General features: G+C 44.6%; 1 protein-coding gene across 1 annotated transcript in view; it reads right to left on the bottom strand.

Annotated features, from left to right (window-relative positions):
- The window catches only part of MFSD13A (major facilitator superfamily domain containing 13A), a 96,440-nt gene that overhangs the window by 53,638 nt on the left and 25,198 nt on the right, over nucleotides 1-17,604 (bottom strand). The window contains exon 2 of the mRNA XM_056529699.1: nucleotides 7,702-7,882. The gene's annotated coding sequence lies outside the window, so the exon portion shown is untranslated. The remainder of the gene's footprint in view (nucleotides 1-7,701; nucleotides 7,883-17,604) is intronic.

Genomic DNA, 17,604 nt, shown 5'->3' with positions numbered 1-17,604 from the left:
TGCGAATCGCATCCCCAACGGCCATGACAGTGCAGCGCTCCCGGTCAGCGGGACTGACCGGGGCGCTGCAGGGAAAAAGACGCCGTGAGCGCTCCGGGGAGGAGCGGGGACCCGGAGCGCTAGGCGTAACAGTACCCCCCCCCTTAGGTCTCCCCTTTTTTTTGTCCGGTAACTGCCTCCCCTGGAATGAGGACACCGGGAAAGAATGGGGGGCTTCCTCAACGGGAGGCAGTACAGCAGGAGTTGGAATGGGGAGGGAGGGCAGAGGGTGAAGTTTGGCACGGGGCAGGGAGACACAAGGACGGGAGCCATGAGGGGACACAGAGGCTTGCCTGATGGGACTGGGAGGGGGGGAGAGGCACTTCCTGTGGCAGGCAGAGTCCCAGTTCTTTATCTCCCCGGTGGTCCAATCAAGGGTGGGGGAATGAAGCCGGAGCCATGGCAGACCGAGGAGGACCTCAGAGGTACAGTTGGGGAGAATGAAGAACTCAATCCTTTCGTGGTGGGGTCCGATAGACATCAGGAGGGGTTCTGTGCGGTAACGCACGGTGCAGTCCAATCTGGCTCCGTTGACCGCGGAAATGTAGAGCGGTTTGACGAGACGGGTCACCGGGATGCTGAATTTATTAACAAAGGACTCCAAAATAAAATTCCCGGAGGCACCAGAATCCAAGCAGGCCACGGCTGAGAGGGAGGAGTTGGCTGTAGGAGAAATCCGCACGGGCACCGTGAGACGTGGAGAAGAAGACTTAGAACCAAGAGATGCCACACCCACGTGAGCTGGGTGCGTGCGTGCGTTTCCCAGGCGTGGAGGACGGATAGGGCAATCCACCAAGAAATGCTCAGTACTGGCACAGTACAGACAGAGATTTTCTTCTCTACGGCGATTCCTCTCTTCCTGGGTCAGGCGAGACCGATCCACTTGCATGGCCTCCTCGGCGGGAGGCCCAGGCGAAGACTGCAAAGGATGCTGTGGGAGAGGTGCCCAGAGATCTAAGTCTTTTTCCTGGCGGAGCTCTTGGTGTCGCTCAGAAAAACGCATGTCAATGCGGGTAGCCAAATGGATGAGTTCTTGGAGGTTGGCAGGAATCTCTCGTGCGGCCAGCACATCCTTGATGCGACAGGATAGGCCTTTTTTAAAGGTCGCGCAGAGAGCCTCATTATTCCAGGATAGTTCAGAAGCAAGAGTACGGAATTGTATGGCGTACTCGCCAACGGAAGAATTACCCTGGACCAGGTTCAGCAAGGCAGTCTCAGCAGAAGAGGCTCGGGCAGGTTCCTCAAAGACACTTCGGACTTCAGCGAAGAAGGACTGGACTGTGGCTGTGGCAGGATCATTGCGGTCCCAGAGCGGTGTGGCCCAAGACAAGGCCTTTCCTGAAAGAAGGCTTACTACGAACGCCACCTTAGACCGTTCTGTAGGAAACAAGTCCGACAACATCTCCATATGCAGGGAACACTGAGACAAAAATCCACGGCAGAGTTTAGAGTCCCCATCAAATTTGTCCGGCAGGGACAAGCGTAGGTTAGGAGCGGCCACTCGCTGCGGAGGAGGTGCAGGAGCTGGCGGAGGAGATGGTTGCTGCTGTAGCAGAGGCAGAAGTTGCTGTAACATGGCGGTCAACTGCGACAGCTGCTGTCCTTGTTGGGCAATCTGCTGCGATTGCTGAGCGACCACCGTGGGAAGATCAGCGAGACTTGGCAGCGGCACCTCAGCGGGATCCATGGCCGGATCTACTGTCACGATTCGGCTTACGGGTTGTGGATCCGCTGTGTCAGCGAGGGATTGGCGTGGACCGTGCTAGTGGACCGGTTCTAAGAGGCTACTGGTTTTCACCAGAGCCCGCCGCAAAGCGGGATGGTCTTGCTGCGGCAGTAGCAACCAGGTCGTATCCACTAGCAACGGCTCAACCTCACTGACTGCTGAGAAGGCGTGGGACAGAAGGACTAGGCAGAGGCAAGGTCAGACGTAGCAGAAGGTCGGGGGCAGGCGGCAAGGTTCGTAGTCAGGATGGATAGCAGAAGTTCAGGTACACAGGCTTTGGACACACTAAACGCTTTCACTGGCACAAGGCAACAAGATCCGGCAAGGAAGTGCATGGGAGGAGATCAGATATAGCCAGGGAGCAGGTGGAAGCCAATTAAGCTAATTGGGCCAGGCACCAATCATTGGTGCACTGGCCCTTTAAGTCTCAGAGAGCTGGCGCGCGCGCGCCCTAGAGAGCGGAGCCGCGCGCGCCAGCACATGACAGCAGGGGACCGGGACGGGTAAGTGACCTGGGATGCGATTCGCGAGCGGGCGCGTCCCGCTGTGCGAATCGCATCCCCAACGGCCATGACAGTGCAGCGCTCCCGGTCAGCGGGACTGACCGGGGCGCTGCAGGGAAAAAGACGCCGTGAGCGCTCCGGGGAGGAGCGGGGACCCGGAGCGCTAGGCGTAACAGGTCATTTGTGGGGTATTTCTAATAAGAAGGCCCTTCAAATCCACTTCAAAACAGAACTGGTCCCTGAAAAATTTTGATTTAGAAAATTTTGTGGAAAATTGCTGCTATAATTTGAAGCCCTCTGGTGTCTTCCAAAAGTAAAAACATTTCAACTTTATGATGCAATCATAAAGTAGACATATTGTATATGTAAATCATTATATAATTTATTTGGAATATTCATTTTCCTTATAAGCAGAGAGCTTCAAAGTTAAAAAAATGCAAAATTTACAATTTTTTCATCAAATTTTGGAATTTTTAACCAAGAAACGATGCAAGAATCGATAAAATTTTACTACTAACATAAAGTAGAATATGTCTCGAAAAAACAATCTCGGAATCAGAATGAAAGGTAAAAGCATCCCAAAGTTATTAATGCTTAAAGTGAATGTGGTCAGATGTTCAAAAAATGGCCGGGTCCTACAGTGAAAATTGGCTGGGTCCTTAAGGGGTTAAATCACCCCCCTTTTGTCATTTTTTTAAATAAAATAATGTAATAAAAAATAATCATATGTGGTACTATTAAAATATAAGGTTAGCTAAACGGGCATGGTCGATGGCATACATGTACAAAAATACCAAAGTCCAAAATTGTGCATTTTTGGTCACTTCATATAACATAAAAAATGAAAAAAAAGATCAAAAAGTCCCATCAAAACAAAAATAATACCAATAAAAACTACAGACCACGGCGCAAAAAATTTGCCCTCATATAGCCCTGTATGCGGAAAAAAAGTTATAGGGGTCAGAAAATGACAATTTTAAACATACTAATTTTGGTGCATGTAGTTATAATTTTTTTTAAATAGTAAAATAACAACATACATAAATTAGGTATCCTTGTGACCGTATGGACCTACAGAATAAAGATATGGTGTAATTTCTACCAAAAATTGCACTGTGTAGAAACGGAAGCCACCAAAAGTTACAAAATGGCGTTTTTTTTTTTTTTTTCACCCCACAAATATATATTTTTTGGCAAACGTAGAAGGAAAGTAACGGAGCACTCACGCTGCGACTTCTGTATGGAGGCTGGAAGCTGGAACTCAATCCCGGTATCCCATAGCGGGGAGGTGAAAGGTGTAACGAGGGGAGCCTCAGACGCTGGCCACGGATTGTATCACCTATCACGTATGGTGATACGGGCCGCGGCCGGGTCTGAGGCTCCCCTCGTTACACCTTTCTCCTCCCCGCTATGAAATACCGGGATTGAGTTCCAGCTTCCAGCCTCCATACAGAAGTCACAGCGTGAGTGTTCCGTTACTTTCCTTCTACGTTTGCTACAGATGTTTACAGTGTATCACACACGTAGAGCACCTCCAGACACTGTAGCTCCCTTCGATCCATCTTCTAATCCCAGGTGTAACACGCTCACCTAACAGTCAGCACATCGCAGGTCAGTTGTCACGATGCCGGCTGGCAGGAGGTGGATCCTCTGTGCCAGAGAGGGATTGGCGTGGACCGTGCTAGTGGACCGGTTCTAAGTCACTACTGGTTTTCACCAGAGCCCGCCGCAAAGCGGGATGGTCTTGCTGCGGCGGTAGTGACCAGGTCGTATCCACTAGCAACGGCTCAACCTCTCTGGCTGCTGAAGATAGGCGCGGTACAAGGGAGTAGACAGAAGCAAGGTCGGACGTAGCAGAAGGTCGGGGCAGGCAGCAAGGATCGTAGTCAGGGGCAACAGCAGGAGGTCTGGAACACAGGCTAGGAACACACAAGGAAACGCTTTCACTGGCACAATGGCAACAAGATCCGGCGAGGGAGTGAAGGGGAAGTGAGGTATAAATAGGGAGTGCACAGGTGAACACACTAATTGGAACCACTGCGCCAATCAGCGGCGCAGTGGCCCTTTAAATCGCAGAGACCCGGCGCGCGCGCGCCCTAGGGAGCGGGGCCGCGCGCGCCGGGACAGGACAGACGGAGAGCGAGTCAGGTACGGGAGCCGGGATGCGCATCGCGAGCGGGCGCCACCCGCATCGCGAATCGCATCCCGGCTGGAGACGGTATCGCAGCGCACCGGGTCAGTGGAGCTGCCCGGAGCGCTGCGGCAGCGAGAGTGAAGCGAGCGCTCCGGGGAGGAGCGGGGATCCGGAGCGCTCGGCGTAACATCAGTGTTCACATTACACTAGAAGGGTTGAGTACTTGTGCCGTTTCCTCCCCTTTTGGGTATTCTTTGAGATTTGGACTGTATATATTTTTGGGTTTTGCAGTAGATTTTGTTATTAAATGATTGATGTGGTTGCAAAGTATAATTGGTGTTGCAAAAAACAAGCCCTTATATGGGTCATTAGGTTCAAAATTGAAAGCGTTATGATTTTTAGAAGGGAAGGAGGAAACAACAAAAGTGCAAAAACAAAAATTGGCCTGGTCCTTAAGGTCAAAATGGGCTTGGTCCTTAAGGGGTTAATTACTGTCCACCAATTATTTCCTGTCTTATACACGTGAACCTTAGGCATTGGTATCTGACCCTTTAAAGTCAAGAGGGGAGGCTGGCACACACCTTAGATCAGTGTTTTCCAAACAGTGTGTGGTGTCCCGGTACTGTACTCGTACTGTACCTTGTGTAATAAGTCCCCAAAGTCAGAGTTCCTCCGTACTGATATGATGCTCTTAGTGGGATAACCGCTAGTCACCTCTTCCTTCTTTAATTTTATGTGTATTTTATATATAATGTTTTGTGTAAATATTGCTTCCAGGATCTTAGGTCACATGATTAATAATTATATTGTTCTGTTAAAGGGGTTCTCCGATGCTTAGACATCTTATCCCCTATCCAAAGGATAGGGGATAAGATGCCTGATCGCGGGAGTCCCGCCGCTGGATACCCCCGGGATCTTGCACGCGGCACCCAGTTTGTAATCAGTCCCCGGGCCTGATTCGCTCCGGGCCTGATTACCGGCGACCACACGGCCGGCGGCGTGTGATGTCGCGCCTCCGCCCCCGTGTGACATCACGCTCTGCCCCTCAATCCAAGCCTACGGGAGGGGGCGTGATAGCTGTCACGCCCCCTCCCGTAGGCTTGCATTGAGGGGCGGAGCGTGACATCACATGGGGGCGGAGGCGTGACATCACACGCCGCCGGCCGTGTGGTCGCCGGTAATCAGACCTGGAGCGAACACGCTCCGGGGACTGATTACAAACGGGGTGCCGCGTGCAAGATCGGTCCCCAGCGGCGGGACTCCCGTGATCAGGCATCTTGATGTCTAAGCACCGGAGTACCCCTTTAAGGTTAAGGACCTTCCAGGTCATGTGCTCATGTCACATGTTGTACTACAATGCTTTGTATTAGGACTGACAGGTCTGGGGACCAATAAGCTTGAAGCCCGCCCCTTTAGATATAAGGGCGCTGTATCCACTTAATCTCTCTCTTGGTTCCTGGTTGCAAAGCAAGCAACATCTCTCTTGGGTTCCGGACTAGCAGAGAGAGAGAAGCTCTGTTTATACCTGCAAGACAAATCTAGGCCTGAAGCCTGCCAACTTCAGCCAAATAAAAAACCGTGAGTTCAATCTAACTCAATCCTAATCTTACGTGACTGCTGGACCTAAACTATACCCCTAAATCCAGTGGAACAGCGTAAAGCAATTACTTCAAGCTTATTCCCTACAAGGTCCCAACCAAACCTTTGAGGAACCTAAAGTCCAGTCCTCTGTAAAGACTGTTACTACGTTTAACCTGCATAAAATCTGCAGTAAAGTTATCTTCAGGTTACTAAAACTCTGGTTGTGGACAATCCTTTATTCCTCCTTATCGTTCCTGGGACAGGTGGCAATAGGATACATATACAGAGAGGAACATTCACCCTGGCGTCACGACAGTTAAGGGTTAATCCAACACCCTGTTATCACTGCACAGCTACACCCTACCTACCCTACACCCCCAAGCTACCACAAGTGCGTCTCCAGCTGTAGCAAAACTACAACTCCCAGCATGCCTTGACAGCCAAAGGCTGTCCTGCATACTTGGAGTTGTAGTTTTGCAAGAGCTGGAGACATGTTGTTTGGAAAACACTGCCTTAGATAGTCAGTCGAACAGGCCAGCGATGGTGGGTTCCACCAACTTTAGTATAGAGTGTATGGGCACCTTAGACTGTATAGTCCTAAATTTAGACCAGCTAATAGGTATCTTAAACCATGTCAGATAATTACATCAAATTCTGGCACTTAGTGTAGATTCTTAGGCCGACATTTATCATTGTCTTTAGACTGTTTTTTGTGTCTACAAAAGGCGCAATAAATGCACCTTTTGGTTTACACATTTCTGCTGATTTTGAGTTGCAATCCACTGATTTTGGCAGTACACATGATATGGACGGGTTTTATGAAGTTGCAAAGCCACTGAAAAGTCTCTAAACTACACCAGCCCAGACTTAGTTTTTTGGTGTATGTGAAGAGAGAAATTTCAGTAAATGTGACCTGCACAAAATGTCTCAAATGCTCTGTGACCATATAATAAATTTGTTGCTCCTACACATTACCAGCACACAAAAAAGGGTGTAAAAAAATGCTTCACTTCCACCTACAATGATAAATGTCGGCCTTAGAGCTCTGTGTTGTGCTAGAAATGTATAAAGAGGAAGCCAAAAAGTAATGTATGAGTAAATCGTCCAGAATGTCCGCACGGAAAATCACCAAGCGGACATCTCGGAGACTGGGGGCGCCAGCATAATATTCCAGCGCCAGGACTGTACAGAAATGCACCATCTTATAGATGGCTATGCATTCTGTGCAGAGTCCGCAGAAAAAATTAACAGGTTCATTCTTTCTGCGGACATGGAAAATGGACGTGTGCACAGAGCAGCAGAATCCCGTTGAATTCAACAGGACTCCGCTTTCCGGACTCTTCCGGATTCTGGACGTGTGAACATGGCCTTAGAAGCGCATCCCTACACTGTCCTATACTATCCAATCAGGCTAGACAGGGTGGGACACAACCCAATTGGAAAGACCTAGTTTGCTATTGTAGTTGATACATTTCTACGAAAAATAACAGAGGGACAGCAAAACGCAGAGTTATAAGAAAAGATGACCCAAAATTATTATTTCATGGGAATACATGTCATTGTTCATAGATATTGGACAGTATCGGTGATACATCATACATTTATATCCATGGGCACAATCCAAGCCATAAAAGCATTAAATATCAAATTATATACAAACCATCAAGTACTGCCAGATGATCAGATATATTTACCATGTGTAGATATACTCCTCATACCTGATGAATGGAGCAGCAGACTAATCTTGCAGAGAGCCTTCAGAGAACAGCTTGCTGTATTATGAATCAGCACATAGGTAGGGCTTGTATATTGTGCTATGTATCCATCCCTTTTATTTCACCTTCTTGTCAATGGGGCTACATTCAAATGCCATAAGAAGGTTTAGATGGTGGTAGACACCTAGACAATAAAAGTATGATTTCTTTATTTCATTACACCCAACAAGTAAATAGATTAAGAGTTTACGGTATCTTGTTATCTAAGGGATGTTGACTGTAAGTCTATTTAATATTTGTATGAGTCCATGGATCTGTTGTCTACAAACAGTGACCAATGTATACTGAGAAATTAGCTCGTTTGTTTAAAGGTAAATGCAAAAGTTAAGGAGAACAAAGCCATGGTATACACCAACACCTTGAGAATTCATTAACTTAATACACGAGCTTAAAGGGGTATTCCAAGATTAATTTTTTGACTGTGCTACAGGTGCTGTAAAGTCAGTGTAAAGTTCATAATAATATAGGGGGACATTTATCATTGTCTGCTTTGGTAAGCAAGTTCTGTAGGCATTTTTTGTTTTGTTTTAGTTTTTTTTCTTTGGGTTTGCTTAAGTGTGACATATTTATCACAGGGGGTTGATAAATTTGGCTCACATAAGCAAAAACCAATAAAATCACTTTGGAATACCATTTTCTTAGCACACATAAGCAAAAAATGTATGTTTGTTTATTAAATTTTTTTACAACTTTTTTCCCCCTAAATGTACTAACCCATTTTTTTTTTTTACTTTTCATTTCAGATCCATCTATCCTGTGGGCTACTTCAGATTTGGTGGACTACGATGACCAGCGTTTTTTGTTTTTATTTTAATATTAACAACATTTTTTAACGAGAGTTTGTGGGGGGAGTGTTTTTTTGGAATAAGAGTTTTTTTAATGTGTTTTTCTTTATTTTTTTCTTTACTTTACAGGATTATTAGGGGAAGCCGTCTTATAGACGGAGTCCATTACTAAGCCGGGGCTTAACGTTAGCCCCAAAAACAGTTAGCGCTAACCCCGATTATTACCTCGGTACCCACCACCACGGGGGTGTCAGGAAGAGCCGGTACCAACAGGCCTGGAGCATCAAAAATGGTGCTCCTGGGCATAGCCGGTAACAGGCTGGTGTTATTTAGGCCAGTAACAGCTGGGGAGGGTCCTTGCCCACCCTGGTAACGTCAGGCTGTTGTTGTTTGGTTGGTATCTGGCTGAGAATAAAAATACAGGGAACCCTATGCATTTTTCTTTTATTATTTAATTATTTATGGGGAAAAAACGCATATTTTCATTCTCCGCCAAATACCAACCAAGCAGCAACAGCCTGACATTACCAAAGTGGGTGAGGACCATTGTTACTGGCCCTCCCCAGCCTAAATAACGCCAGCCTGTTACCGCCTAGGCCCAGGAGCACCATATTTGATGCCCCGGGCCTGTTGGTAGCGGCTCTTCCCGTCGCCCCTTTGGTGGTGGGTACCGGGGTAATAATCAGGTTTAACGCTGGCTGTTTTTGGGGCTAACACTAAGCCCCAGGCTTAGTAATGGATTCTGTCTATAAGACAACTTACACTACTAAGCCTGTAAAGTAAATAAAATAAAATAAATGTTTATATTAAACTTTTATTCCAAAAAACACTCCCACACAAGCCTTTGTTAACCATTTTATTAACATTAAACAAAAAAACAAACGCAACCGCTGGGTGGGGAGGAGATCATTTTCCACAGGGCTGCAGGGAATTGTAGTTTCTTGCACAGCACAGCATGCAAGGCAGCTCAGCTGTGCAGCATTGGGATGATGGGTGGCTGATGTGTGGGAGAAAAAAAGGGAACTCACACTTACAAACAAGGAATCATGGGACTTGTAATTGGAGGGAGTGATCTCCAACAGGAAATAACTATTTCACAAAAAGAAAGCAACAGCGTTATGGTGGACTCACAACATAGCCATTTAGCCTGAGGACAAACATGGATTCTTCCAAAGCATGTCCATTACTGTCTGAAAGGTAAGTACTAAAGTTACCTTATGGTGGATAACCCCTTTAAATGTGTTCTGGATCTGAGATAATTGAATCCCTTCTTATAAATATATTAAAATTAGAATTTATTTATTAATGCATAAAGTACAATATTTAAATCAATAACAAAAAATACAGTAACACGAAAAAGGGAAAGAATCCCACACAGAGGGGAATGGAAAACAAAGGTAATACCTTGTATTCTGTACAAAAAGCCTAACAATAGTATGTACCACTAAAGGACTGTGCCTTTAAGAACAAGATTCAGTCAGCATATTACAAAGTACAAAAAAGATACATATCAGATATAAATATGATATAGCTGCATGGTTAAAGAGTACCTGTCACCAAACTAAACTGTTAATATATTGTTCCTTATGTAATTATAAGACACGTTGCTATTTCCTTGCTGTTAAAATTGGAGATTTTTCTACCCCTGGTGACGGAAAATATGGATTTTATAAAAGACAATAGGCGAGCATTATGCAGTGCTCTCTTTACTGCAGAAAGTTAGCAGTTAATATTAAAATGTTTTTAACAATGAGAAGAAAAAACTTAGATACAATGGTGCAATCAAAATGCTATATATTGATAACAGCCAATCAGAGGGTCTCCTATATTATAAAAGGAGCTGTAACTGATGTAACTTCCTCTTTCTTTACAATAAGCTATAACAAAATAAAGTCTCAAATGTAATAATTCATGAAGTCAATAAACTGGAGTAGAAGTCATGAAGTTTTCCGTAACTCTGGTAGGTAAGTAGAGTTGGAGATTCAAAACAGGAATGACAGGAATGTTGTCATTGAGAAGAGGTCTCATCTGGATGGAACTAATATGCTGAAAAGAAGCACAAGAAAACATAAGGGTGGGTAATGGGAGGGATAATGCTCGCCTCCTGTCTTTTATAAAATCCATATTTTCCATCACCAAGGGTAGAAAAATCTCCAATTTTATAGCAAGACAGGAGGCCTAACAGCTATAACTGTACACAATAAACTATAGGATATAGTTAATTGCAATAAAGAAAAGACATAGAGACATGAGTATTAGTTCTGAAATAAAAACAATTGAAAGTGGAGTCAGATGACCAATCTGCTGCTTTGAGAAGGTCTGCTAATGAAGCACGAGATTGAGCAATTTTTGTGGAAACTGCACCTCTAGTAGAGTGTGCGCCAAAAAAAGATACATCAATATTAGAAAATATCATACATTGTCTGACCCATCTTGCAAGAGTGTTAGAAGTAACAGGTAAGTGAGGCTTACAGTAAGAAATAAGGAGTTGAGAATGAGAATGGTGATGAAGAGATTTAGCTTTATCTTCATATGATTTAACGACACATAGCTTATCATGATGAGGAAAAGAAGGGTAAAAGAGTCTTTGTAGGTCTGTTTTAGTGTGTCTATGAATGTCGTATGTAACACCTTGAAGAGAGTAATGTCTTCGAGATATATCTAATGCTCTGACGTCAGATACTCTCGTAATAGAGATAAGACATAATAAGGTAGTCAGCTTAAAAGACAATAATTTAAGGTAAAGAGCATTGTTATCATCCCAGAATGAAAAGAGTTGAAGAAGTAAATTAACATTCCATGTAGAATGATATTTGGGAAGAGGAGGACGTTTAAAATGTATACCTCTGAGAAGTTTGCAAACTAAAGGATGTTTGCCGATAGGGATGGAATCAATAGGAGAGTGATAAAAAGAAATGGCCGAACAATATAAATTCAAGGTTCGGTAAGCTTTACCGGAATCAAAAGAAGGAGATAAATAGTTTAAGATGTGAGATATAGGTGCTTGTATGGTATCCAGATCCCGTTGTATGCACCAATCAGACCAGAGTTTCCATGCTGAACGGTAGGTGGTTCTGGTATCTGGAGCACAGGTTTCGGAAAGTATATTTCTAGTTGACTGAGAAAGTTCTGACTCAGGGTTGAGTGGCCCCATATTGGCCAAGCAACTAGAAGAAGTTGTTGTGATAAGATGAGTGGATGATGATTCCCCGAGGGGTCCAAGAGAAGATGTGGAAGGGATGGAAGCATTCTTGGATGATCTATGGACATACTCAGAATTTGGGGAAACCAGGATTGAGTCGGCCAATAATGAGTTATCAGGACTATGGTTGATTTTTGGATAGAAAAAGAAACTTGAAACAAGACTCTGGGAATAAGGATGAATGGTGGAAAAATGGCCAAATTTGGAGGAGAGCATACACTCCTGATACTTTCATATCCGGGCGCCAGCTGAAGAATAGAGGAAGCTAGCGATTGAGGCGAGAAGCAAAAAGGTCCAGATGAGGGGGACCCCAAAGAAGATTGATTTGTTGAAAGACAAGCGGATCTAGTATCCAATCGCTTTGCATCGATTTAAATAACAAGAACTCCAGTCTTCAATTGTGTTGGACAGACCCGGAAGGTACTCTACCTTAAAAATAATATTTCCGCTTCGACAAAAATGCCAAAGATCTTTAGCGATATTCGCTAGGAGTTCTGATTTTGTGTCTCCCAAAAGATTTATATATTGAACAGCAGGAACATTTTCCATGCGAATCAGGATGCAGGAATTGGAAATATTTTTCGCAAAGCTCTTCAACACGAAAAATCCCACTAGAAGTTCTAGGCAATTGATGTGGAGAGATAATTCCGTGGGGGAACATTTGCTTACTGTAGAATGGGGGCTGCAATGAGCACCCCAACCGATGAGGCTCACATCCGATTCTAGAATCAGATCTGGATTGGAATGAAAGATTGTTTTGCCATTCCAATCTTCGATATGGAGGCGCCACCAAAGAAGTTCTTCTTTGGCTTCAGAAGAAAGTTGGATTTGGTCTGAGTATTTCAATCCCTCTCTCAAGTTTTGAATATTCAACCGTTGGAGGGTTCTGTAGTGGAGTGGAGCCGGAAAAATCACCTGGATGGAAGCCAAAAGGAGACCCACAATTCGAGCTATAACTCGTAGAGATATCAAGTCTTTGTTGAGAAGGGAATGGATTTCCCTTCTGATGGTTTTCAATTTCTTTGAAGGAAGACTCAGTAGAGTTGTGTGGGTATTGATCAAGAAACCCAGAAATTCCACTTCCTGAGAAGGAAAGAGAATGGACCTGTCGTAGTTGATAAGGAACCCTAGATTCATAAGGAGTGATAGGGTCCATCTCATGTGTAAAAGGGCTAGGTGAATTGAGGACGCCATAATAAGGATGTCGTCCAGATAAATTATTAGACGTACTCCTTGAGTTTTTAGGGTAGCCACCACTAATCTTAATAGATTTGCAAAGAAATTCTGAATGGGAATCAAGTGAATTGCCATTTTTTTCTCTCTCCAAATGAACTGGAGCCAGTGTTGGAAAGAAGTATGAATGGGGACTGTAAGATTAGCATCCTTCAAATCGATTTTTATCAACCAGTCGTCTTTTTTTCCAAAAGATCTCTGAGAAGGTGAATGCCTTCCATCTTGAAGTGACAATATTTTACAAAATCCTTCAGATTTCTCAGGTTGATTACTGGACAAAAACCGCCATCCTTTTTCTTTACTAGAAACAGGTTGCTGACAAAACCTGGAGAAATTAAGGTTACTTGAATTATGGCATTTTTGGCAGAGAGTTCTTTTATCTCTGAGTCTATCAAGATCTGATCTTGTTTTGAGAAATAAATCTGATGAGGAAGATGGGATTGAAATGGAGTGGCAAGAAATTTTATCTGGTAGCCTAGAATTGTAGGTAGATATCATCTCCCAATTTTGGAAAAAATGATGAAGTCTTCCGCCCACTGGAAGGTGGGAAGAAATCACAACTGGTAGATTTACCTGAGGGTCTGGAATGTGTAGAAGTTCTCTGGCCTCTTGCCCTCCAAGGGCATCCTCTGTAGGGGAAGAAGGGTGGGGGGGCTTGTATGGTATGGGCAGGGAAGGAGGACCTATCCTGGTTTTGGTAATGGCCTCTATATTGGGAACGAAAATAAGTTGGAAAAAGTCCCCTACTTTTACCGGCCCTGACGAAAACCTTGTTGGAAAATATTTTTTTCAATGAGGCCTGAGCCTTATCCAAAGATGAAAATAATCCAACATATTTGGATATTTTTTTCATAATTTGTTCTCCAAAGAGAAAACCCTCTGTAGAAACAGAGGATTGAGATGAGGTGAGATGGGTTAACTGTGGGTCTAGTTTTAGTAATATAGACCTTTTCCTCTCTGTACAAATTGTTTTATTTAATATTGCCAAATAGGCAGATGGCCCGCTGAGCCCAACCTCTAAGGGTGGACACTTCTACTGGATTGCCCGTGGTCACAGCTTCTTCAGATATGTCTAGGATTTTTGTAAGCGGACCTAACAGGTCTAGAAATGTATCTTGGCATAAGGCAAAAACTGCGCTCAATACCCTTTTTTAGGGTTTTTCCCCGACTTTTGAATGTACTTTACAAGAATTGGGTCTAATTCAGGTGTCTGTGACGCATTCATGGAGAGTGTTTATTTTGGGCATTCAGCCCGTAGTTTGTTTCTGGATTTTTTATCAAGACCCTTGCGTATCCAGTGAGAAATGAACACCTGGGGATTTGGGGTCCATTTGGGGATGTTTGATAAATGCGGAGTCAAAGAAAGGTTCTCAAAGATTGTCTAATACAGCCGCACCTGAAAGTGAGGTATCATCATAAGCAATATCACCGCCCTCTGATTAATTTGGTATATAAGAGGGGTCATTAGAATCTGAATAAACAGAGTAATCATCATCATCAACATCAGAGTCATGTTTATTAGAGTCTTCAATGTAGGAATCAGGTTTTGAACATTTAGAGGCTTTATTAACCCGAAACTCATGTAACTCCTCTCAGGTGGAGGTAAGGAATGCAACATAGTGGCATCTGAAAAATGGCTGCAATGTGTATGTCATAATTTTCCGGACCCATTTCAATTAAATACATTTTTTTGTTTAAAAGAAATGTGGTCATCATCATTTGTATGTCTCTTTTTACAAAGACTCTTCTTATGTGATATAGTTTGGGATGCCTGTTGGGCAGAATCTTGTGGCGATAGCGTTGTTAACCGCTGTAGTGACAAACCTAGAAACTGACTGGTCTAATAAGTCATGTATCTGGTCATCCAATACATATACAGAATCTGCAGATTCTGGTTGCTCATAAGACATATTTAAAGCTCAACTGCCATGGATATTATACCCCCCAGACTAATAACATGATAGTATAGATGATGACACTTGTAATGCAGCTATACTTTTGGCTGCTCTTTATCACACTTTATCAGCAGGAAAATAGTTTTATTGTGTGGTCAGCAACAGTCGGATAGGTGTGGCCGGGGATCGTAATGCCCCACCTCCGCCACTCCTATCCCCTGTAAGTGAACGCTGGGACCACTGTGTGATTGACACACAGGTCCCCACCCCCAATGTCCATGATGTGTGGGCCGGAATGACTCTGTTAAGGATGGATTGAGTGGGGGCTTTCCAAATGTGATTGACCGAGCTGATATACACTTTGCCAAGTGTCGACACAAAAAGATATACACCACACAGGATATGTTGGTATTCACTCTTTCTTGGCTGGAAGCTCTGGTGCTCCCAAAAGAGTACTCCTTTATTCAGGAAGAAACAGTTGATTTTAACATTGTACAAAGTAGGCGGGTAAATTATGACATCACAATTAGCATATTACATTCTGATTGGTTGTTCAACTATTGCGTCCGTAAAATTCTTGCATATCTAGTGTCCATTAATTTCTTGGAAAAAGTTCTCTGCTCATCAGATGTTTTGTCTTAATACTCCTGAGTGATGCCATTACAAGGTTTCAGTCCAGAGACACAAACAGATAATATTTTGAGAATATAGGGTTGAAGGATAAAATATGCATCATCCTATATGCTGATAAGTCATTTTTGACTTATAGGTCTTTTATCTTGTGAGAGTTCTAGCTTGAGATTTCTTCATCTTTCCACGAAGTCCAATGTTTAGACGTTCTGTCTTCAGTGTCTATATCCCAAGGTTAATGAAATGTTTTGTAATAAAGGGACTGTGTCACTTTTTTTTTTAAATATATTAATACAATTGTCATGTAATATTATTTAGGTTTGTTTGAGTATTAATTGTGTATGTAATGTATTTTTAATTTTATTCACTTATAAAGTTTTTACTGGGGGCTGCCATTACTAGAGTAGCTGTGATGACGTCACTTAACGACACCTTCACAGCTGCTCTACGGCAGTTCCTGGACATAGGAAAGTCCAGTCGGAGCCCGTCTCATATGGGAACATTAGGGACTAAAATGCCCTGTTCTGCGCATGTATGTCATGCGCAGAACAGAGCAGGTGTCCCTCACGAGAGGGAGCTGAGGGAGCAGCGCCATGTTATTGAAGTTCGGAAGCAGCGGCTCCCGGACCTCTGGCAGGCACTCTCCCTCAGCTGTGGTCACCGGGCTGTCAGCTTCCCGCAGCTAAGCCACGGATAACTGACAGCCGGGTTACCACTCTCCCACCATCTGTCTCTTCCCTCCTCGTCTCCTCCACACCTCCCCCATCCTTCTCACCGCCTTAGGTTCTGTCTTCCCTGCCCGGTATTCTGTTAAATTGCAGGCAACAAATATTCTTTCAGCCTGGCGCCCATACACTGTACTGGCCATGGGAGCGACAGTGCTGTGACCTCATCAGCATGTGCCTCTCTTTCACGGCCAGCGTTAGTGAACCGGCGCCGCTGTATAGTTTATTGCCTCCAAGCAAGATACCAGGGAAGACAGATGCAAGGTGGAACTCCGCAACAGCCCGAGGTGAGGAGGAGGGAGGGGGGTTGATGAAAGGATTTTACAACTGCAAAACTTCAACTCCCATCATGCTTCGACCGCAAAAGTCTGTTTGGGCATGCTGGGAGTTGTAGTTTTGCAACAGCTGGAGGCACTCTGGTTGGGAAACACTTCTCCAAACAGTGTGCTCCCTTCACACCAGTGTTTCCCTACCAGTGTGCCTCCAGCTGTTGCAAAACTACAATTCCCAGCATACCTGGACAGCAAAAGGCTGTTCAGGCATGCTGGGAGTCGTAGTTTTACAACGTCTAAAGCAGGGGTCTGCAACCTTTAAGACAAAAAGAGCCCCTTGGACCCGTTTCCGAAGAAAAAAAAAAAACTGGGAGCCGCAAAACCATTGCAACATTTAAAACAAATATAACACTGCATATTTTGCTTCTTACCTTAATGCTATATATACAGGATCGTGCAGTCAGCTGTCAATCTGAAGAAAAAAAGGACTTTCACTTAACAATGTTTAGGCCCAGGCCTGGGGTGGGCTTTTTTATTTAGGGCCAGGCCTGGGGTGGGCTTTTTTTATTTAGGCCCAGGCCAGGGGTGGGCTTTTTTATTTAGGCCCAGGCCAGGGGTGGGCTTTTTTAGTTAGGCCCAGGCCAGGGGTGGGCTTTTTAATTTAGGCCCAGGCCTGGGTGGGCTTTTTGAGTTAGGCCCAGGCCTGGGGTGGGCTTTTTTATTTAGGCCCAGGCCTGGGGTGGGCTTTTTTTAGTTAGGTCCAGGCCTGGGGTGGGCTTTTTGAGTTAGGCCTGGGGTGGGCTTTTTTAGGCCTTAACTAAAAAAAGCCCACCCCAGGCCTGGGCCTAATTAAAAAAGCCCACCCCAGGCCTGGGCCTAACTGTTAGGCCCAGGCCTGGGGTGGGCTTTTTTATTTAGGCACAGGCCTGGGGTGGGCTTTTTTAGTTAGGCCCAGGCCTGGGGTGGGCTTTTTTAGGCCTTAACTAAAAAAAGCCCACCCCAGGCCTGGGCCTAATTAAAAAAGCCCACCCCAGGCCTGGGCCTAACTGTTAGGCCCAGGCCTGGGGTGGGCTTTTTTATTTAGGCACAGGCCTGGGGTGGGCT

This window comes from Hyla sarda, chromosome 7 (genome assembly GCF_029499605.1).
Source record: "Hyla sarda isolate aHylSar1 chromosome 7, aHylSar1.hap1, whole genome shotgun sequence".
NCBI classification, from domain to species: domain Eukaryota; kingdom Metazoa; phylum Chordata; class Amphibia; order Anura; family Hylidae; genus Hyla; species Hyla sarda.
This window is presented reverse-complemented; position numbering and strand designations above follow the sequence as displayed.